The following is a 24,769-nucleotide window of genomic DNA, read 5'->3' as shown; positions in this document are numbered from 1 at the left end:
TTGTGAGGTCAGGGAGCCTTAATCCAGGTGCACTGGTGAGTGCTTGTTTAATGTCCTCAAAGGCCTTTTGCTTAGTTGACCCCCATATTAGAGGATCCCATTCTCCCCCCTTTGTGGCTTCATAAAGGGGTTTTGTCATAACTGAAAGCTGGAGATCCATATATGGCTGAACCCAGTAGCCCCCCAAAATTCTCTAGTCAGATGGCAGGTTGAAGGGACTGGAATTGAGCAGATCTCCTGTTTCTTTTGAGGCTCAGTGGTTGTTCTGTTCTATTGCTGAGTCAGATGGTAATCAACGTATATGACTTTTTGTTGATAAATGTGGACTTTAAATTAGAGTCCAGTGTTGTTGCAAAGATGGTGTACTCAAACACCTGGGAGGAACTGTCATTTAGGGAAGGGAGGCGTACATAGAGCCTCTGGTGCTTTAAGATGCAGGGATTTTTTTGTTATCTCCCAGTGCAGGATCTTGGCTGCTAGGATTTTCCAATTTTTAAATCTAATGTAAATCTTAACAGAGATTAATGACCTGGGACATCATTTGTATAAAAGGCACCTATGTAAGTCTCGCTGTGGGCCATCTGCCAAGGTTGGAGGGCAGCGGTGTGGTCCCGTGCAGGTCCCAGTGTGGCAGCCACGTTGTGCCCAGCTAGGTGTTTCTCTTTGTCTGCGTAGTTTTACCCTCCTGCCAGGTGGGAGCCTGCTCTAATTGTATATAGTAGCTGCCCCACTTGTGTTTTTGTTCAGTATGCCTGGGTGCATGGGGCTCTGTGGCCCTTCCTGCTGGTGGCTTACAGCGTGTGGCTTGGAGCCAGGGTAGCATGTCCTTTTGGAGTGAGCACCCTATGGCCCACTATCAGCTATTAACGTGAATATATTCCTGGTTCATTTGGGGGCTTGCAGCAGCTGAGCCCTCCTGACACAATGGGACCTGTGCATCAGATACAGTTGTGTGTGTCTATGGGACCCCTGCCATATTCGTCAATCATCAAACTTCTGAGCAAGTGGGAAGAAACTAAAAGGAGGGGCTGGGGCCAAAAACTGGGGGAAAACATTCACTCCTTCTCTGTTTAAGGCTTAACATTTGAGCATGGCAGTGGGTGCTTGCCCGCTGGGGCCACTGGAGGCTTCCCCTTTTGTCTGGCCACAATTTATTTTCCTTATAATCATTTGGACCATTGGCTTTGTTCTAGTGAGACCCCCTTTGAGTGACCTCTGGGTTTGTGGTGAGGGCAGCTGTAAAGAGATCCACACTCCTCTCTATCTTTTTGGTCTGCTTGTCTTTGAGCCTCTGGGTATTGATTGATGGAAACTGTGGTGGCCATCTTCGTCAGCTCTATGGCACACTTCTCAGTAAAGCCCTCTAGGATTGTAATTTTTGGCAAATGGCTCTCTGAGCCTGTCCCACAAAGGCTGCATTGATCACCTGTTGCTTGAACCTGTGCATATCTTCACTGACAAACTTGCATTGCAGCTGCAATGTTTGTATGGTGCCCCTCCTCCCCCGGGGAACCTCTGGGCAGGGAGAGGGGCGGCAACGGCAGTGTCCTGGACATTTAGCTCTGAGTCAGTTGGGCACATCTCTTTTGATTATTGCTGCCAGTTTCATAGGGCAGAGGGGCCTTAGGCAGATGTGGGGCCCAGAGAAATGTTCAGGGCTATCAGAGGGTGCAAGAGGGAGATGCTGGAGCAGCAACAGGCTTATCTCAGCTTTGTTTGTCTGCAGAAGCACTCAGCTTTGGCTAGGGCTCATGGCTGGCTCGATTCCTTCTAACTCTTGGGCACAGGCAGTGTGTTTTGATCTCTTTTTTCTATTTGTTTCAGACTTTCTCCGAGGGTCTCTTGACATCTCTTTATCTTTAGACCTTCTTCTTTGTTGGGACCCCATCCTAGGTCTGCTTAATGGGCTGCATCTGATCAGTCATGGCCCAGGGTTTCTCCATATAGGAGGGAGTATGATTTTTCCAGCTTAGGAGCGCAATGGTGGAGAAAGGCTGGCACACAAAACTGCCTTGTCTCCCTCAGACATTTCCCTTCTTGCCACATAGGTATGTCCTTTAGTCCCTTGCAAGGGCATCTGGAGAGTTCTCATCTGAGTTGTGGCTATAGTCTTGGGACAAATTTCCCACCTTAATCTTGGGAGGTGAAAGAGTCTTTGGTTCTAGGAAGCCTTTGGCTCTGAGGACATCACAGAGGAAGGAATAGCCAGTATTGGGGGCCATCATTTGTTGCCTCTGAGGACAAGGGGGCTAGGGGACAGTCTGTTGTCCCAGTGGTCTTCGCAAAATTGGGTAGAGTGGCACATAAGGTCTTGGGTTCTATTCTGGCTCATGGGGAAAACTGTTTCCTGTCCTGTATTTCCTAGTCAGGTTTTCTGTTTAACTGCTTTCTTCTGGGTCTTAGAGACCACTATGCTCCTAGCTAACATCAGCTTGGTCTGTCCATCTAGACAGGCTCTCAACCAAGGGGGCTGTTTCTGTACAATCTCTTGACAGCAATCAATATAAGAGAATTGGTTCAGGGGTTCCAACAACAATCAAAAGGACCTCAGCAATGACTCTCTCATCTAAAGATCCTTCTGGTGGCTAGCCCACATCTTGGGTGAGCCACTCTAATTCACAGAGTATGCCACCTTTGTGGAGTGAGTTTCACCCCACAGTTACCAGGAAAAACCTTCCCAAAGGTTTCCTATACACATCAGAAGGTCAGTTTCCTTAGTGTGCCTCCCATGTTCCACCCTGCATAGGTGTTGCACACTTAGAACAAAACACACTTAGGACAAGACTCGCTTCATCCATCTCTGGCTGTTCCCCTTGCAGGGACCTAGGGCCTTCTTAACCTTGCAGATCGCTATCAACCCCCGACCTGGAGCTTTCACCTAGACGTTGGTTGGTGAAATTCCACCATAGACTGTATGAGGTGCCACGGAACTGTGGATCAGGACTCTGCACTCCCTTCGGCCCTCAGGTTGGATCAGAACCCTTCCCTTTGTCCATCTCATTCACACACTTTCACACAGACATGGCCAGGACAGAATTTCTATACCGCCCAAATTCCAACAATTCCAAACCAAACAAAAAGGGAGTCATGGTTCCTCTCTGCTCACTGACCCTGAACAGAGACTTCTTGGGCAACTCCCCAGGTCCATTTCAGCTCCAACCACTTTGGAGGGTACTCGGGACCCAACAGAGGGTGATCAAGCCTCTCTTCCATCTGCTTAGGCCTCAAAGGGGGAAGTCAGGTGGGCTGCAAAACCAAATGGACCTGGGTCCTACCTGTTCAGCTGGGTGGTGCTCCAAAACCCTAATTCTGGTTCCTGCTGCCTGTGGGTTCCATTGTGCTCTGGGGATGGCAGCCCCAGGGCGCTGGGTGAGTGGATCATCCTTCAGGCCAAAAGTGGCCTGGGCATGCCAAGGGGACTGCTGTCCCTCATCGCCCCAGGGAAACCGGTCCCCTGAGACAAAAGAGGCAGAATAGCCTTCCTTACCTCCTCTGTCCCATCTGTGTCACCAAAAATTTTGTAGGGACAAATGAAGCAAGACAGCAGGAAACAGATTTATTTTGTTGCAGCCAGGTTCAGAGGGTACAGCTTTTGCTGTAATCAATTAATCCCCTGAACCCGAAATTCAGGGAGTTTCAGAGTTTTATACCCAGCATGTAAGGGGAGGGGCTCAGAAGTTCACATTCTGCAGAAGTTCACATAAAAGCAGCTTTTTCTTTCACTATTTTGGGCAAGTTAACTCTTCAAGGACAACACCTGAGAAGGGGAGATCTTCTTCTCCCCTTTCTTTCCTCCCCCTGCCAGCTGTTACCATGGAGCCCATTTGTAACTTATCTTAAAAATGTAGACATCTCTGTGAAGCCCAGCTCAAGGCCAGAGGCCTTGTTTGCTCATTTCTACAAAGTACTATACTGGATATGTTTGTGAAAAACTAGTAAGGGGGTGTCCAGCACCTGGAGTGCTGGTATCTTCCTGGCCAGTGGCCAAGTAAAACAAAGCAACACGAAAATTGGAAGTTTATCTACATTGGACTCCTTCACAGAGACTCTTTTGCTGAGAGTCCTAAAATCAGCCATGGTGAAGAGGGCTTTTCTGTGGAGAAAGGGGTGCCACTTCAATGGGACTTGGGCCTTGTTTAATCAGTTGATGGTTAAAGAGGAGTGTGGGGGCCAGACACCTTGTCAGGAGGGGGTAAAATTGTGACATATGCAGTTGAGGGGAGAAATAAGGAATGTCCATGTGCTTCTGCCCCTTTAAATGCTTTATTCACTCAAATTATTCAATGCAATTTCACTCTATAGGTTCTTAATCAAGAAAATGACAATCCTTAATGCTAGGCACTGCAATAAACATAATCAATTCACAGCAAACAATTCTAGATTAATTCTAAGCACTGCAAAACACACTTAATCATGACAGGCTAATGACAGACATTTCCTGTGTGTGCTAACTTTAAAAGTCTTAAGCCTTAAGCTTTATGTCCAGCAGATGCACATTCACTTAGACCACAGTGACCATGTCTAGAACCAAGGCAGGCTTTTCCTGGTGTGGAGTGGAAGACTGGTTGAGGAGAGGGTTATAGGGAGAAGGTGTGACTCTCACCAGGGTCCAGATGAGTTGGTAGAGTTTGAGAGTGGTGAGGATCACAAGAGGATAAGGAAAGGATGACAAGTGATGGGATGTCATGTCCTCATCAGGCTCTCCAGTTTCTACTGGCTGAATCCCTGTTCATCATCTCTATTATTTATACTAAATTTGGGGGCTTTTGACCCCTTTTTCAATCCTTATCAGCTACCACCAGATTTCTCAGGGTCCTACCTGTTCAGCTGGGTGGCGCTCCAAAACCCTAATTCTGGGGTCAGAAACATCTGATCTGGTGGTCTCCACCCTGATCTTCTCCCCTTTTCCTCTTACCAGGCCAGTACAGCCTGCCAGGGGCTTCACTCTGTTTATCATGTTAAGGGGAAGTAACTTGTTTGAGGTCATACTGGAGGGTTCTGTGGGTGTGCTTGGTGAGATTTCAGGTTTCAAACTGGAGTTTTTAAAATGGAGTTGCTTAGGCTCAGGCCTAAGGCCATCCTCACACACCTCCTGAGTAAGAGGCTCCCTATTGGTTGGGTTACTCTGGAGAGCCATGACTAATACCAAATACTATGTTTTTTCTTTCATTTTGGTCTAAAAACTCTTTCCTTGTACTCAGTCATAATGTGTGTGGCATAGCTCTTGCTAATAATTCAACTAACTCATAGGAGAACAGAGGGGCAAATTACTGGATTCCATTAGATTTCCCAGCCCTTCCCCATAGCCCCGAAGTCCCTATGCCTGAGAACCAATTCTTGAGGATGGCAAGAGCCAAAATATCTCTGAAGGGAGAGACCAATACAAAAATGGTTAAGATGTTGTTGTGCCATTTTTAGGAAGAACCATAGAGGGAACAGCCACCAATTACCCAGAAACTTTAGACTGTGCCCATGTAAATTCCCAGCAACATTCTATTTATAGCCTATGCTAATTAAATGTTATCTAAGTTTCCTTGTTAACAAAGGTTTTCTGGCTCTTGTCAAAACTCAAGTGCCAAGGCCTGAGAGCTAGTGAGGTGCCATGGGGCCAGGACCTGCTCCTGACTGAAGCCCACACCTCCTCCCACGGAGACTCTGGGCACCTGCCCGAGAGTTCTTAAGAAAATCAGCGAGCTGTGCCCATTGGTGTCCCTGGGGAAGCAGGTGTCTTCCCCAGCAGCCCTGCCAGGCTGTTACGAGGACTGTACACCCCCTGGTTCCCTGTGTCAGTGCCTTTGAACCTCCTCCCCACTTTTCAGGGGACCTGGGGGCCCTGCCTGCTTCTCCCCTTTTCTGTCCCCTCTCTTCATGCTGCCATGTTTCTCTGCTGCCAAAGTGGGCTCCTTAGCCCCAGTTCTGCTTTTGGGGTGGGGGCAGGATTTCTGTCATCCCATACCTTGGAGCCCCAGCCTAGGAACAGTGGACACCAAGTGCCTTTCATAGAGCCCCATCTTGCCCACTCAGCTTTCCCAGGGGTGTGGCTACCATCATCAGCTCCTGCCTGGACTGGCCTGCAGGTTGCTGAGGTCTAGGCCGGTCCAGGGGGAACCAGTCTCTTCTCACCCCCACGCCTCCCTTGGAACTGACAGAGCCCCCACCAGTTCCTGTCTAGGCAGGGGAAGGCCCAGAGGGAAGAACCTCTTACCCCTTGTGAAGGGAGCAAGGGTCTTTCCTTCAGGACCCACATTCCAGCTTCTCCAAGGCTGATGGCTGCTCCTTATGTCACCCAAGCTGTGACCCCTTCCTTCTGCCTTAATTACCCCAAGGCCCTGGAGCTTGGCTCCCCATTTTTGAGTAACGGGACATAGACAGGACCCCCTTGTGGTGCCATATAAATATGTATATGTGTATATAGATTTTTAAGGGATGGAGAGAGGGAAGAGTGGGCATAGAGACACCTCCCTTGCCCCTTTCCTGGGCCCAGAAATTGGAGGGAGGGAGGGAAAGGATTTTTACATTTTTTTAAACTGCTATTTTCTGAATGGAACAAGCTGGGCCAAGGGGCCCCAGGCCCTGCTCCCTGTCCTTCACAGCCCTTTTGCGCCGTTTGTTCAAAATACACTTATTGAGCACCTTGTGTGCCCAGCAATATGCTAGGCCACCAGCTAAGTGGGGGGTCTCCACCCCTAATTGGTGCCTCCTCCACCCACCCCAGACTTCACCAGTGCCTTTGGGGTATCTGCAGATGGAAACTTCTTGTGAGGTTTGGGGGGTCTCCAGGAAGCTGGGCCAAGCTGTCCCTGTCCCCTGTGCCAACCCACCCACTGCAGCCCCTCCCTTGCCCCCTGCTGGCTGGGGGAAGCTCCCAGAAGGTCTGCCTTCCAACTCTAACTTGTTTCTGAAACTCTTCCCCACACTTGCTGAGTCAGGAGGTCAAGGCCTTGGGCTCTCCCCGGGGGTCGAACAGCTAAGTGGACCCACAAACCAGTGCCAAGGGAGTTGGTGGGGGGAGGGAGGATATGGTTGACCTGAAAAGGGTGACCTTCACATTTAGTGCCTTCTTGGTGACCCAGAGCCTCACAGTGTAACAAGAACTAAAGAGAAAGCCAGACCCCCCTAAAAAACAAACAAACAAACAAACAAAAAACACAAGTGAAAGGTTTTTAATTTGTTCGTCTCCTCCTCCTCCTCTTCTTCTTCTTCTTCTTCTTCTTTGAAAATAGTTTTGTTGTTGCTTATTTCCTATGTGGTGATGGAGATTGAACCCAGAGCCTCATGCATGCTAGGCAAGTGCTTTACCACTGAGCAGATACCCAAGCCCTGCTCATTTTTTTTTTTTTCAATGAAATCAATTTGGAAGTCTCTTCTAGAGCAATGTCTTTAATTGGAGATTGCTTCCTCATTCATGAATGAACAATGGGTCTATCCAGGTCATTGATGAGATTCCTTCAGAATGAGCAGGAAACTATGGTGGTGCTCTATTCAGGATTGCAGAAACATCTGGAATATTGCTCTGTAACAAGAGCAGAACATTATGGGAGGAGAAAAGTCAGAAGATGAATTTTTTTAAAAAGGTAAGAAATGGAGAAAAGAGTCATTAAAATACAAAGCACAATGGACAGGTTCAAAGATAGGTCAATGACAAAGTCAGTTGTAAAATAAAAATAAGAAGAGATGGAGGACAGAATGAAAGGCACTGACATTCATCCGAGTGGCCAGTGGTTTAAGATATTAGGTCTTTTGTTTCTCCACATTAGAGGAGATGAATCTTCTAGATGAAGATTCTCAGATACTTTGCTGTCCTTTAAAATGTTTCTCTTGAAAATGACCATGTAAAAAAGTGATAACCATGGTGAGATTGTGAAGAAATAATCACTTTTATTAATTGAATAAAAATAGGCAATCAAATTTAGTAATCAAGTAACCCCTTCCTGGCTCTATCCATATTACATCTTATTTTTAATTTCATTTCATTTTTTTTACGTTTGAGTCATACTAGGGAATGAAATCCACCACTGAGCTACATTCCAACCCTTTTTATTTGTTGAAACAGGGTCTCACTGACCTTGAACCAGGTTGTCCTTGAACTCATGATCCTCTTGCCTCATCCTCTGGAGTCACTGGGACTATAGGCATGGGTCAGTGTGCCTTCCTTGTTTTTATCCTTCCCCCCTCCAGGACTGAGGACTGGACCCAGGGGTGCTCTACCACTGAGTCACGACCCCAATCCTCTTTATTTTTATTTTGATACAGGGTCTGGCTAAGTTACTTAAAGCCTTTCTAAATTGGTGAGGCAGTTTTGAACATGGGATCTTCCTGTCTCACCTCTGAGTCACTGGGATTACAGGTGTGCTCTCCCCCACACCTGTCTCTTCTTTTTATTCTTAAATAATCTCACAGAGTAAATCAGTTTCCCTTTCTCTCTCTCCCTCTCTTGCTCTGTCCCTCTCTCTCCCCCTCTCTCTATCTCTCTTTTCCCCCCCCTGGTAGTAGAGATGAATCCAGGATCTCAGACATGCTTATTTTACTTTTATAAGTGCATAGACTTTAAATTGATTAATATTCATATTATTAAAAATAATTTTAGTTGTAGATGGACACAATGCCTTTATTTTATTTAATTATTTTTATGTGGTGCTGAGGGATCGAACCCAGTGCCTTCTCACACATGCTAGACAAGCACTCTACCACTGAGCCCCAGCCCCAGCCCCTGATACTCATATTTTGGCACTTACACACATTTGCAAGGGGGCAAAATTGTGATGTACGCAGTGGAGGGGAGAAATAAAGACTGTCCACGTGCTTCTGACTCTTTCAATACTTTATTTACTCAATACAGATTCACTCTATAGGCTCTTAATGAAGAAAATGGCAATCCTTAATGCTAGGCACTGCAATAGACATAATCAATTCACAGCAAACAATTTAGATTAATTCTAAGCACTGCAAAACACTCTTACTCATAACAGGCTAATGACAGACATTTCCTCTGTATGCTAAGTTCAAAAGTCTTAAGCCTTAGGCTTTGAGTCCAGCAGATGCACACTCACTCAGACCGTGGTGACCAGGTCCAGAACCAAGGCAGGCTTTTCCTAGGGTGGAACGGATGACCAGTTGAGGAGAGGGTCAAAAGGAGAAGTTGCTACTCTCACCAAGGTCCAGAGGAGGCGGTAGAGCTTGAGAGTGGTGAGGATCACACAGAGGATCAGGAACATGACAAGTCAAGGGATGTCAGGTCCTCATCAGGCTCTCCAGCTCGAGTGCATTTTTGTTTCTGCTGGCTCAATCCCCATTCATTTGCTCTATTAATTATACTAAATTTGGGGGCTTTTGACCCCCCTTTCAATTCTTATCAACTACCATTGGATTTCTCAGTGACATCATTTACCCTGGGGTCAAAAGCATCTTGTCTAGTTGTCTCCACCCTGATCTTCTCCCCTTTTCCTCCTATCAGGCGAGGACAGCCTACCAGGGGCTTCACTTTGTTTATCAGGGTGAGGGGAAGTAACTTGTTTGAGGTCATACTGGAGGGTTCAGTGGGTGTGCCTGGTGAAACTGCAGATTTTAAACTGGAGTTTTAAAAATTGGAGTTGCTTAGGCTCAAGCCATCCTCACACACTCTCTTAGATCCAGAATTGACTGTGTCTCTATATAATAAAATCTAACATTTATTCAATGTTCATTATATACTGAGCACTGATAGATGGTTTGTGTATGCTATCTCATTTAATTTCACAACAATCTAACATGGTGAAGTGGCACCCCCTTTCTCCACAGAAAAGCCCTCTTCACCATGGCTGATTTTAGGACTCTCAGCAAAAGAGTCCATTGTCAATAAACTTCCTATTTTCATGTCACCCTGTTTATTTGGCCACTGGCTGAGAAGATATCAGCACTCCAGGTGCTGGACACCCCCTTACTAGTTTTTCACAAACGTATCCAGTACAGTACTTTGAAGAAATGTTCAAACAAGGCCTCTGGCCTTGAGCTGGGCATCACAGAGATGTCTACATTTTTAAGATAAGTTACAAATGGGCCCATGGTAACAGCTGGCAGGGGGAGGAAAGAAAGGGGAGAAGAGGCTCTCCCCTTCTCAGGTGTTGTCCTTGAAGAGTTAACATGCCCAGAAGAGTTAAAGAAAATGCTGCTTTTATGTGATCTTCTGCAGACTGTGAACTTCAGAGCCCCTCCCCTTACATGCTGGGTATAAAACTCTGAAACTCCCTGAACTCAGGGTTCAGGGGATTGATTGATTACAGCAAAGGCTGTACCCTCTGAACCTGGCTGCAGCCAAATAAAACTGTTTCTTGCTATCTTCGGTGCCTTGTCTCGTTTGTCCCTACAACAATGTTAGGGATATTATTTTCTTACTTTGACAGGTGAAGGAGAGTGGAAGAAGAGTTTAAAGACACTTGTTCAAGGTGATAAAAAGAAAAGAATTCACATTTTAGGCCAAGGTTAATTGCTTGAAAGAGTGATCTATTTTATTCCTATTTATAATTCACTCCTTTGCATTACAATCCTTCCCCTCTTCTTCCATTACCACCCATCCTATCTCATCCTCTCTACCCACAAATCAAATATATGTATGTCCTGGGAAAAAAATATCTAGATAATTCAATGGGTTTGTGTTTGCTCTTTTCTTTTTAATGAAAGTAGCCAGGGAGTTTGCTTCTTTCTCGTTTCATTATGATTGTAGAGGCCTGGCTTGTGGCCTTTCCTATGTCTTTTAGGAATGAAGGAAAATCTTTCAAACTTGATTCTCTCAGATAACAACACAATTTCATGAACATCCTTAGATCAGTGTTTAGACAAGAAATTTATTGCTGTGGTGGATCCTCCTATAGCCTGGCTGGAATGGAGCTTGCTTTGTCATTTGTTTGGTACAGATCTAGAACAGCCTCCACTGCTTTATACAGCTGGAACATGATGCTAGATTCACAGTCCAGAATCCTTGGGGTGACTGAGTGGGCTCCATTCCCAGGCTTTCTCCTTACTGTACAAATGGTGTCTCACACTTTTTGTTGAAATCTTGACAGGCCAGCAATGCTAATTAAAAATAATAATAATAATACATAAAAGAGTGGTTCTTCAGAAGAGAAACCTCTGCAGGAAGCTGTTGCTGGTGCTCTTAAAGGGAAGTCTCTATCTGGCAGTGCTTCCTGAACTTTACTGTGATTCTGAATCATCTGGGGATGCTGCTAAGGTCAGGTTCTGATGCTGGGCTGGGGTCTGAGATTCTGAGATTCTAGCAAGCTCCCCAGTGCTGCTGTTGCTAAGGGAACAAGAACTGCAAGGGTGTACACACCTGTACAGAGGCAGGAGACTGCCTTTCAGTGTAGCAAGCTGCTCGCCAGATTATTAGTTTGGGCTGACCTCAAAAGTCATGCTAAACCCTAAAATCTGCCTCACATTCTCCCTCCTTGTCACTTGTGCTGGGAGCAACACAGCAGAAGGAGCAAAGTGTAACTTGTGAACAAAAGACACATTAGCAAAAGAAAGCCCCAGAGGGAGAACCCAACGCCATGACACCAGACTAGTGACACTGAGCTGAAAGAGGTCTGATCCCTGGAGTATCAAGTGACACCATCTTAATTACTCATTGAAAAGAGTGCTGCTTCCACCAGAGCGTTGTTTCCTGATCAATACCCCTGTCTTGTCAAATATGCTTTCTGGCCATTTATAACCAAACCTTTGATGTACTTGTCCTGAGAAAAAGAATCACCTTCTCAGCCATCTGCACTTACCAGCAGCCCACATCCCACAGGACCCACAGAAGTTTCTGTGTGGAGCTGTTCTGACAGGTTGGAAACTCCTCATCACTTGCTGTGTGTCAGGGACATTGGGCTGTGGATTATAGAGGCAGACATGTCCCTTGGTAGCCCTTGTGTTATGCCCCTGAGGCAGGCCTCTGTTTTAGGGAAGGGGAGGGGTTCTTGTGAGCCCTCTTTGAGTCATCTTGACCTGGACTTCCTGTTGTTGCCTGAAGGACTTGTGGCTGGCCATCCCATGATGTGCTGAGAGATGGTCTGGGAGGGCAGATCGTTCTCCCTTCCCTCCATGATACCACCTCATTGATTGGAAAGGTTATTGATGAATACAGGGGATTGAACAGTGTCCTCTCAAAGTTTGCCTATATCCCATTCTCTGTAGGTGTCTGATTAGAGTTAGCCATTCTTTTTCTTTTTTTTACAAGGTTGATTTTTTTAAAAAATTTTATTTTTTGGAGCTTTATTTTGTTTATTTATATGTGGTGTCGAGAATCAAACCCAGTGCCTCACACATGCTAGGCAAGTGTTCTACCCTGAGCCACAACCCCAGCCTGAGGCCTTTCCTTTCTATGGATCTTTTGTCTCATCACTGAGGAGGCCTGGAGACTTAGCAGAGTCATCAGAGAAGTCCCTGTCACAATGCAGTGATGCCAGCTGACACCTTCCTGCTAAAGACCTCTGGACAGAGAAGATGGTCCTGATGCTTGGCAGTGATCTCTAGAAGACCTTTTGTATGGAAGGGAAGTAAACCAGGAACCCAGAACAGCTGGCTTGAGCCTTGAGCACCCTTGTTGGCTGATGCTTTCTTGGAGTTCTCAAAAACTAAAGTGATAGGAATGTGTAGGATCTAGGGTGCCAGGTCCTGCTGCTCCTGATGAAGGCCTAGTTCTTTCAATTGAGTCTAATTTCTACCTGTGAGGGTATTGTCTGCATTCAATCATTTCTTTTGCCTAGTTTATCAACTGTGGTGTGTTAATGAGTCCACCTGCAGAGTTCCCAGTCTCAGCCCTGGTCAGAAGGGCAAGTGTACTACCAGAGGTCAGTAGGGGAGGGGCTCTCCTTGTGGGAAGAGGGCTGCTTGCTTTCCCCACTCACCTGTGTGGAGCAGCATGGAGCACACAAAGAGAGCATTGATGGAGCCTGGTACAGATACAGTCAGCACCGAGGGACTGGTACTACCTGGCAGGGCCACTTCCCAGGGCCTAGCACTGCGATAGGAGATGGTAAACTGATTAGGGTCTTAGCCATCCTGCCAAAGCATGTCTGGGGAAGCCACTACCAGAGGTTGATGAACCAATTACATGTGTGCAGCACTGAGAGGTTGGTCCTTCCAGAAAGGCTCAACTTCTGAATTGAAGGGCAGGGCTTGTAGCAGTACAAGTACAGCCAGTCCCAGAGGATCTTCACAGACCCTTGGGCAAGTTCCCTCTGCACTTCCTCTTGCCAGCCAGGGAGAGAAGGCCTTTGTCCTCACCCAGATCTGTTTGACATGGTGCCTAGGAGCTAGACAGGGTCTTGGATGAGCTTTTCCTGGTGGCTTTCAGACCAACTCGGTCTTAGTCTGGGCATTCTGGATGGGACAGGGGGAACCAGGGTTGCCCACAGCATATTCACCAGGCCTGACAGAAAACGGGTCTATCTCTTGATCTTTTTTTTTTTTAATATTTACTTTTTAGTTGTAGTTGGACACAATACCTTTTTATTTTATTTATTTATTTTTATGTGGTGCTGAGGATCAAACCCAGGGCCTTGCACATGCTAGGTGAGCGCTCTACCATTGAGTCACAACCCCAGCCCTAACCTCTTGAGCTTTAAGAGAATACCTTCATGCTGTTTTAAGCCATTAAGTGAGTGTGGTAAATTGTCTGCACTCAATCATTTCTTCTGCCTTGTTTATCAACTGCTTAAAATATGAATTTCTGACTTTCTATAATTAGATTTTAGGCTGTTGAAGGAAAGAAACTGTATATATATTAGTATTTCTTTTATGGGTTGGGATTGTAGCTCAGTGGTAGAGCGCTCGCCTGGCATGTGCGGGACCCAGGTTCGATTCTCAGCACCACATTAAAAAAAAAAACAACATATATCTGAGCTGAGAATATAGCTTAGTTGGTAGAGTGCTTGCCTTGCATGCACAAGGCCCTGGGCTCTAATCCCTTGTACCAGAAAAAAAAAAAAGTAAAAAAAGAGTATTTCTTTTATTTCCCTGCCCCCAACCCAGTATTGGGGATTGAACCCAGGGGTGCTTCATTCTTAGCCCATTTTTAAAATGCTTTGTTTTGAAACAGGATCTCATCAAGTTGCTAAGCTGGCCTCAAACTTACAATCCTCCTGCCTCAGCCTCCCAACTTGCTAAGATTACAGGCATATGCCATGGTGCCCAGCTCTTTTTCTGTACTTCTTAGTAACCAAAAAATTACATACACATATATGATTACCTCTAAATAAATATGCAACTCCATGCAACAGCATTTTACTTTTTTATTTTTCTCCTCTCTTTTTAAAATTTGTTCTTTTAGATATACATGATGGTAGAGTGTATTTTGACATATTATACTTACATGGAGTACAACTTACGCTAATTAGGATGCCATTCTTGTGGTTGTACATGATATGTAGTTTCACTGGTCATGTATTCATATATGCACATAGGAAAGTCATATCCAATTCATTCTACTGTCTTTTCTATTTTTATCCCCTCTTCCTTTCATTCTCCTTTGTTTAATCTACTGAACTTCCATAGCTGCCCCCATTGTGTGTTAGATCTGCATATCAGAGAGAACATTTGACTTTTGGTTTGGGGGGATTGGCTTATTTTACTTAGCATGATAGTCTACAGAGCCATCTATTTACCATAATTTCATTCTTCTGAGAATATTCCATTGTGTATGTATACCACATTTCCTTTATCCATTCATCTGTTGAAGGATAGGTTGGTTCCATAGCTTAGCTGTTGTATATTGAGCTGCTAGAAACATTGATGTGGCTGTGTCATTGAATAATGCTGATTTTAAGTCCTATGGGTATATACTGTGGAGTGGGATAACAGGGCCAAATGCTGGTTCCATTCCAAGTTTTCTGAGGAATGTAAGAGCATTTTAAAAGTCAAAAATTTTTAAAATAAGCCTGTGGGTATGGCTCAGTGGTACATTGCTTGCCTAGCATGTGCAAGGCCCTAGATTCAATCCCCAGCATTGCAAAACATACATAAATTAATAAATAAACAAATAAATAAATAAAATCCCCAACTGTTATCATTTCAAAAATTATCATTGAGGGAGGGGAGGGGAAGGGAGGGGGGATAGTAGAGGATAGGAAAGGCAGCAGAATACAACAGACACTAGTATAGCAATATGTAAATCAATGGATGTGAAACTGATGTGATTCTGCAATCTGTATATGGGGTAAAAATGGGAGTTCATAACCCACTTGAATCAAAGTGTGAAATATGATATATGAAGAACTATGTAATGTTTTGAACAACCAACAATAAAAATTAAAAAAAAATTGTCATTGAACTCACTGATGAAATTATAATGCAACTCAGGGAGGAAACAGATAAATTGTCTAGCAGCCTTCCAAGGAAGATGCACTTTGTAAAGAATGGTATGTCTGTGTCCATTTTAGTGGCAAGTTAAACTGCAATAGAAATGGATGGGCTATCATTGCTGCAAATGAGTTACCTACAGATGAATAGAAATATACCACTTTCTTACTAGCTTGGGGAAGAGATCAGCCTGCTTGCTAAGGAGAATGAATTGTTAGTGCTTGAGAAGTGGGAAAAACTCTGAGGGGTTCTGAATTCACAATGCTTAGCTGCTGCTTTGTATATGTTTTGTTGAATTTAATTTTGTACTTTGGAACAGAAAACTTAGACTTTAATAAATTGATACAGTTGACATTCTACTTAGTATTCCACATATAATAAAATGATCTCAGGGCCTGGGGCTGGGGCTCAATGGTAGTGAACTTGCCCGACATGTGTGAGGCACTGCATTGCATATAAATAAATAAAATAAAGGTCTATCAACAACTACAAATAAATTTTTAAAAAAAGAAAGAAAATGATCTCAGTCTTGATGTTCTGCCACAGAATGCGCACACCATTGGAAAAATGATAAGAGAGTTCTTGAGCCTCTTAAGGAAAATAGAATGGACAATAATGCAAGCAGGGAGTGAGACAAAAGGAGATACTCTGTTCTTTTAACACAGTTGATTTTTTGATATACTGATTTGCTAATCCCGGCTGCCACTTCTATGTAAAAGAACATCAGTCATCTTGACACATTGGGCTTTAATGATTTTGGTAATTATCAATTCCATTTGCATTTTCCTTTTTGAGGGGGTGGCAGGGATTGAACTCGGGGGCACTCAGCCTATCCCAAACTCTATTTTGTATTTTATTTAGAAACAGGGTCTCACTGAATTGCTTAGCGCCTCACTTTGCTGAGGCTGGCTTTGAACTTGCAATCCTCCTGCCTCCAGCCTCCTGAGCCACTGGGATTACAGGCTTGCGCCAACACGCCCGCTGCATCTTCCTTTTGACCGTGCAATTGCACTCCAAGGACAGAGGAAATTTTGCAGCAGTGTCTGAAATTGAGCAGAAAAAGATTTATTTCATTTTAAACACTTGAGTAAACAGGGGAGATAACAAAGAGTGTGCTAGTAACACTGGACCCTGCTGCATGTCTGCATGTATTCTGGCTGAGATTCATGGTTTATCAACAGTAATAGCTACTGTCTGTCATTGTTGCTGCTTCTTTCTCTTGGTCCCCTGGGCACCTAATAGCTTAACTCAGATGGAGTCCCTAGAAGAAAAAAGTTTATTTTTCTGTTTCCCCCAAATTGGTGGCCAGGCTGTATTGCTCCTATGCTAGTCTTCCATACATCACAACTCTCTGCTTGTTCTCCGCCAGCTGCTTAAGGTAGTCTGGACATACTATTAGGCATATTGACTGAAATGATGCATCAATTAAATGACAATACATAAAAATATTTCCTTATAAACTCACAATACCTGACATTAGCAAGTGTATGGCTTGTCTCAATTAATTTACCCCTAAAACTCTCCAAGAGCCTGAGGATGAAGGTGGCAGATGATTTAAGTTGAAGACAGAACTTAGCTCTTAGCTGAGGTGCTCTGAGCCCCTCACCTTGGTTTGAGTGTGGTGCTGAAATCCCGGTGCCAAGAGTGAATAGGTTGTCTTCTCATTCTCTTCCTCTTATTTTGTGATTGTGTCTTGTCAACTGTCATTGACTTCTTCCTTTGTCTTCCCACAGCATCCCTTTTGTGCTTTTCCTGTGTCATTTTGCCTTTAGGGTAATTTTGGTTGTTTATGTTGGGCCTCAGCTCTTATAAAGATTAAGTTCCTTGACAGTCAAAAATTTATCACTCAGGTTGGGGCTGTAGCTCAGTGGCAGAGAACTTGCCTAGCCTGTGTGAGACACTGGGTTTGATCCTCAGCACCACATTAAAAAAAATAAATAAAGTCATGCTGTCTATCTATACTATAAATTTTTTAAAAGTTATTACTCACATTTGTCTCCCTTACAACATATCAAAGCTCTGCGCACATACACATTTGCTGAGTATTTATTGACTGAATAATGGCAACTTGATTGAATTATTAACTTACTGATTCCTACAGGGCCAGGTCTGCAATGGCCTGGAAGAGTGACCTGGTAGATGCTTAACAAGGATCTTTACTGTATCCTTTAAAAATTATGTAGAATATAATTTTTTAAGCAAATTACTTTAAAAAAAAAACTTGTTTTTTAGTTTCTGATAAAACTTTATTTTATCTTATGTGTGGTGCTAAGAATCAAACCCAGTGCCTCACACATTTTAAGCTAGTGCTCTACCACTAAGACACAACCCCAGCCCAGCCCTGCTTTTTGTTTTAATTGATGATGTTCACATTCATAGCAAGTTTTGCTTTTTTTTTTTTTTTTTTTTTTTTTTTGGTGGTGCTGGGGATTGAACCCAGGGCCTTGTGCATGTGAAGCAAGCACTCTACCAACTAAACTATATCCCCAGGCCCATAGAATCTGACTTTTAAAAAGCTGTACTTATCCATCATCTCTGCCTTATTTTATTTTTTGCCATACTCAGGATTGAACTATGGCCTGGCACATGATAGGAAGCACTCTACCAGTGAGTTGCATCTTCAGCCCTATCTTATTCATTTGACAAAGAACATGTATATAAGGTTATTTTAGAATTTTTTACATGACCAAGCACATCCAAGGATATTTATTATTTGAATAAAATTTATTGTCTGTAGAAGTCTTGGAACTTCAAATTTCATTGAAAAGAAACACTGATGAAGTCTAAATCAATCACAGTAAGACAAAAATGAAGGTAAATTTGTCACATGGAGTCATTAGGATGGTTTCAAACTAGCCCTTTTTTCCTTTTTTCTCTGTTTGAAAATGATGTTCAGTTAATCTATATAGCTTTTTACATAGATAAACTAAAAGCACATTCTAAAAGCTATACTTTTAGTTATTGAAATCAAACTGATAGTTTTTTAAAAATATATTTTTCGTTATACATGGACACAATATCTTTATTTATTTATTTCTATGTGGTGCTGAGAATTGAATCCTGTGCTTCACAAGTGTGAGGGAAGTGCTCTGCCACTGAGCCACAACCCCACTCAAACTCTACTAGTTTTGATGGTTCATATCAACAAGCCCTTATTCCACTGGGTCACCATATCCCTCTGTCAGAAAAAAAAAAATCCTTTTAGGAAGAGGAAAGAAGGGATGTGACAGTTCATGCTGAGAAGGACCCCTCCTGACCATTCACCTGTCCATTTAGAGCACAGGTAACTCCAAAATGTGTCCCAGACCACCTGTATTATTTTTACCTATAATACCCAATTATCAAGAGACTCGTAAAACTGTGTCAGGCTCAACCAAATAAAATAAATAACCAAGAGTGAAAAAAATTGAGAATATTTGGAAAGTTACACAAAAAAAATTAATAAAAAGGAAGAGATCATTCACTCATATTTGAATTAAATTCTATAGTCATATAATATATTGAATAAGAAATATTGGATCTCTGATTACCATGTGTTTCTGACATTATCTAGATCTTGAGGCTAGATATGAGTGCTCAATTGATCTGCCACTGTGCACTGCCATAATTAAGCCTATGTGAAATAAAAATGTTTTTAACAAATATATCACGGAATTATCTAATTCAGCTACTTTCAGTGGAATTTGAATTCTGGAATTATCAAAGAAATTATCAATTTCTTTGTTATTAAGAGGACTGAGTTGTACAAAATAAATGTATTGTATATTATTTGTGACTCGGGTCTAATTTTTTTTTTGGTAAATGAATAAAATCTTTACATAACTATTAATCTGACATCTGGTGTTTTACAATACCAAAAAAGAAAGTGTTGAAATTTTATAATTTGTTTCTGAAACAAATCCATAAAATGAAATGTCATCCTGTAATTATTTCTTGATACCAGTCTATCACAATTCCTACACTAACTTTTAAATGTGCTGTGCTTAATTTTTATGTAGCATCAATCTCCCGGAGCATAATTCAGGTTACTCAACATAATCTTCAGATCAAACAGTGCCTTCTGTCACTCTATAAACACTCTGTGTTCCAATAAGTTTGAAAAATGTGTGAATAAATTCAATTGCAATCCCTAAGGCAGGCTTCTGATTAAGGGTTGTTAGAGTAATCACCATCCTTTGAAATCAGGGGAATATTTATTCTATAAATTCACATTTGGAATCACCATTTGGGGAAGAAAAATCCCTCTTCATTAAAGTTGGCAAACATGAGAAATGGCTGATATAACCACTTCACTAATTTATTCATTTGTTTAATTCTTTTTTTGGTACCAGGAATTGAACCCAGGGGTGCTCAACGATTGATCCACATCCCCAGCCCTTTCTTAATATTTATTTAGAGATAGGGTCTTGCTGAGTTACTTAGGGCCTCGCTAAATTGCTGAGGCTGCCTTTGAACTCACAATCCTCTTGCCTCAGCCTCCTGAGCCATTGGGATTATAGGCATGTGCCATGGCATCTGGATAGTCACTTGTTTATTTTTCAAAAAATATTGATAATCTTCTGTGTGACACCCACTTGCCAAATACTGCAGATACAAAAGTACAAAGTAGACATGGTCTCTGCCTAGAAGAATTTGCATTGGAATTAAGTCAGTCATGTGTTGCCACATGCACTTTTTAAAAAAAATTTTGATCTCTTTATTTTTTATTTGTTCTTTTTAGTTATACATGACAGTAGAATGTATTTTGACATATTATACCTATGTGGAGTATAACTTCCCATTCTGTGATTGTACATGATGTGGAGTTACACTGGTCGTGTGTTCATATACGAAGGTAGGAAAGTTATGTCCAATTCATTCTACTATCTTTCCCATTGCCATCCCTCCTCTTTCCCCCATCCTTCCCTGTCCAATGCAGTAAACCTCCAGCCCTTCCCTCAGTGCCCTCACCTATTGTGAGTCAGCACCCAAATATCAGAGACAACGTTTGGCTTTTGGTTTTTGGAATTGGCTTATTTCCTTTAGCATGATAGTCTACAGAGCCATCCATTTACTGGCAAATGCCATAATTTCATTCTTCTTTGTGGCTGAGTAATATTACATTGTGTATATATACCACATTTTCTTTATTCATTCATCTGTTTTTACTTTATTTGTTCTAATTAGTTATACATGACAGTAGAACACATTTTGACATATCATACATTAATGGAGTACAACTGCTCCCTCTTCTGGTTGTACACAATGTAGAATCACACTGGTCATGTAATTGTATATGTACATAGGGCAATAATGTCTGATTCATTCTACTACCCTTTCTACTCCCATATTCCCTCTTCTCCCTTCACTCTCCTCTGTCTAACCCCAATTACATCTATTCTTCCCTAGCTTCCACCCCTTATTGTGAATTAGCATCCACATATCAGAGATAACATTTGGCCTTTGGGTTTTTTTGGAACTAGCTTATTTCCTTTAGCATGATAGTCTACAGAGCCATTCATTTACTGGCAAATGCCATAATTTCATTCTTCTTTAAGGTTGAATAATATTCATATATATATATATATATATATATATATATATATATATATATATATATATATATATATATATCACATTTTCTTTATCATTCATCTGTTGAAGGGCATCTAGGTTGGTTCCTTAGTTTGGCTATTGTGAATTGAGCTGTTATAAACATTGATTGGCTGTATCACTGTAGCATGCTGATTTTATGTACTTTGGATATATACTGAGGAGTAGGGTAGCTGGGTCAAATGGTGGTTCCATTTCAAGTTTTCTGAGAAATCTCCATACTGCTTTGCATTATGGTTGCACCAATTTGTATTCCCACCAGCAATGTGTGAGTGTACCTTTCTCCCTACAACCTCACCATCATTTATTAATGCTTATATTCTTAATAATTGCCATTCTGACTGGAGTGAGATGAAATCTTAGTTTTGATTCGCATTTCTCTAACTGCTAGAGATGGCGAACACTTTTTCATATATATTTTTTTGATCGATTGCATTTCTTCTTCTGTGAAGCATCTGGTTCCATTCCTTAACCTGTTTATTGAGTTGGTGGAATAACTTTCAGTTTACAGCTAGCAGCTAGCAGCTATGAGCAGCTCGGAGTGCTTGAAGAATCTACACTTGTTCAGGCCTGATAGGAACAGGATGGGATGCTCTGCTCTAGCCAGCCTTTAGTGAAACCACATCCTTGGCACTCGTGGTTAGCGTGGCCAAGCTGCCAGGCCAGGAAACTGTTGGCCAGGAGCTTCAGGAATGGAACTTCTAACTTAGAAATCCCCTCCTCTAGGGACAAAGACCCTTCCTGATGATAGCAATATTTAGAATATCCTCATAGTGTGGTTACATTAGGCATAAGATAATTGGCTTATGGATACTATCTTGCTTGTGTATGATTGATGGGCATGCCCCACTCAGACCCTATAACAATTGTATGCATTCCAAAAATAAACTGAGCTACTAGACAACGACCTGAGGTGGGTCTCCAGCCAGTTCTCTCACCAGCTCCCAGAGTCTGTGTGTTGATTCCGCATCCCTACCCCCCACAACAAGGTAGCCGAGCAACTAGTTGACCAGACCACAGCAATTTGGCTCCTCAACATGTCTGCTTGCACCCTCGCACCTCGGGACTGGCCATCCCGTTGATTTCAGGTAGGATTTCGTGTAATAGACCCCATTTGTGTTCTGTGTGCTATTGGTTCCTTGAAGGTGAGCAAGGAACCCCCTCCTCTAACCCCTTTCCTTGTCTTTATCGTACTGTTGGTACCCCGAGTTGAGTCACACACCGTCATAAGGACTGGCATCACCTTATGACCCCTCCTTCCCCCTGGTTCACCAGGGAATTCACATAAGGGACTGGTCCTCCCAGAATTTGGAACCTCGGTTTGCTCTGTTAAAGGGAACTCTGCTCCGGAGACACCATGTGCATACGGCCTTGATCTAACAAGTCAAGAAAATCCCCCACTAAGCACAAGACATTGGACCCTAAACATGTCAGCATCTTGGGCCCCTATATTAGGCATCTTGTCAAGTCAAAGACATTGCTTTAAGAACTCTTTAAAAAAAAAAAGAGGAATTGTTCAGAAAAATGATCCAAGGCCCCATGAATGGTTTCCTGACTTCTTATCTAGAATAATCCAGGCACTCAGGAAGCTCATTCAACCTGGCCTTACTCAAGGCTCATTACTTAAACAATTGGCATGGGAAGCAGTGACTGCAGGAGCTAGGGCTGCAATTGCCCCAGTACCCAGCGAATCCCTTTTGAAATGGATCTCTGCTAAAAAGGAAATAGCCTCTCTTCAGGACCCATTCAGGCATAACAGCTGCCGTTAATAAACTATCAGTTAACAAAAATGATGGGTCTTCCCAACCAAGATCTGATCCCATTTGCTAGGGCTGTAATCAGCCAGGCCACATTGAACATTACTGTCCTAAGAATGGCAGCCTCCCTGGCCCCAAGACACCCTGCCCTAAAAAAAGTCATCTCCCATGTACTTAAATGTTTTAAAATTATGGATGTTTCATGCCTATTAAAATTGATAAAGGCCAACCTATACTAACAAGACATTTCAAGCAATTTGCAATGTTTTGCATATACATTATTTAATTGGGATTCCCTATAGCCCTTAGACTCAAGGCATTATAGTAAGAGCACACAAGAAACTATACCAACTCCCCTCATGATACCTTGAAAAGAATCTTATCTGATTTAAATTTTCTCTCAATTTCAAAATTTTCTATGAAAATAGCAGCCCATAAGCATTGGGCCCCCCTCTTGGGGTCCTCCCATCTACTTATGGTCTCATGAAAGGATCCCATAACAAATGCAAGGGATGGTCTGGGCTCCTCTCAACCATGGGTGGAGGGTTTACATATGTTAACAGGAGCCTCACCCCATTTGGGTACCAGCAAGAAATTTCAGACCAGCCACTGGCTTCAGAAACTGAGCCAAAAGGAGAAGAAGAGATCATCACGACCTCCCCACCAGAGGGCTCACAAGATAACCTGGGGTGATATCAAAGCCCTATCAGATCAAGCTCAGACCATGTCACCTGCCAGAGACCAGAGCCCTGGTACTCTCTTCTTGCTTATGTGTGCAATTATAACCTGCAACTCACAAGTAAGTGCACAACAGGTAAGTATGGAGTATGAAAGGCCTCTGCCTAATGGCCTGATAACTCAAGGCCCTATGCTGGCCTGTCCAAGCAAAACGGACACACTTCAAAGTATGTCCCAAGAGGGAAAAATTGCTTTGCAGATAGCTATCACTCATGATCGGCTGTTCTGCGGGACAATTCTCCTCTAGTGGAGAGCATCTAGTGGCAAAACCCTTCAGTGAGCAAAATACTCATGCCACTACAATTAAAAAACCATGAGAGCAATCCACGTTCAATTAATAGTGATCAGAATGTCGTACATACTTCTCTCTTGAATCTTGCAGAATGCATCCCAAGGACAAAACTCAGGAAGACAACAGGAGCACTCCGGATCAATATCATCATAAGGCTCGTGGTCCTCACAGCCACAACTGCAACTGCTGCTCTCATCACTCTCCTGCACTGGACCAGAAGTACCACACCCAACCAATTGGAAACAACTTATGCTGTTGCTGGGACTTTAATTGGACTTTCCCCTTCTTTTGCATCAACGCAGAAAAACCCCTTTATGCTTTTGTGCATCATTTTGTCGTTCAACCCAAAAGTACATGATTGGTGGGTGGGGCTCCATCTCCTGGGATTCTTTTGGATGATACTGTATTGCCTTTCTTGTTTGCTACTAATGTTTCCTCCTGATGCCCAGTTACATCTGACCCAATAGCAAGGCACCCTTGGAATATGCCACTCTCACTTGATCATTCATGGGCCTTTACTATATTAAGGGATGTGGCTAGGGCACAGAGGCTGTGTCAGTCTACAGTTTGCCTTCACAATCATACTCTTTGGGAGCCAGGAATAGGAGGCATTATGGGTTTTTGGCCACTCTCCTTAGAAGGAGAAGCAAAAGTAGTCTCTGGGGCTGGGGATGTGGCTCAAGCGGTAGCACGCTCGCCTGGCATGCGTGTGGCCCAGGTTCGATCCTCAGCACCACATACAAACAAAGATGTTGTGTCCGCCGAAAACTAAAAAATAAATATTAAAAATTCTCTCTTTCTCTCTCTCTAAAAAAATAGATAAATAAACAATGGCCACATTGTGTTATTTAAAAAAAAAAAAGTAGTCTCTGTTAGTGATCTGCCTAGTGGCATGACCATGCCCTCTCATGCTAGAGACTCACGTTATTGGCCCCAACCCTTTCTGCAGAGATGTCTATGGGAAAAATTTAAGGACATCAATGAAGGTATACCTCTAAGAGCTATATCTTGGAGAGATTGTCTCTCCCTTTCCAGACCCTATTTCATTTCTGATGAGCTTATTAGTTGGTCC

General features: G+C 43.0%; 1 pseudogene; it reads right to left on the bottom strand.

Annotated features, from left to right (window-relative positions):
- The window catches only part of LOC114108188 (homeobox protein TGIF2-like), a 79,536-nt pseudogene that overhangs the window by 48,552 nt on the left and 6,215 nt on the right, over positions 1-24,769 (bottom strand).

The sequence above is a fragment of the Marmota flaviventris genome, chromosome 1, assembly GCF_047511675.1.
Source record: "Marmota flaviventris isolate mMarFla1 chromosome 1, mMarFla1.hap1, whole genome shotgun sequence".
NCBI classification, from domain to species: domain Eukaryota; kingdom Metazoa; phylum Chordata; class Mammalia; order Rodentia; family Sciuridae; genus Marmota; species Marmota flaviventris.
Note: the sequence above shows the minus strand (reverse complement) of the source record. Positions and strands in the feature narration are given on the sequence as shown.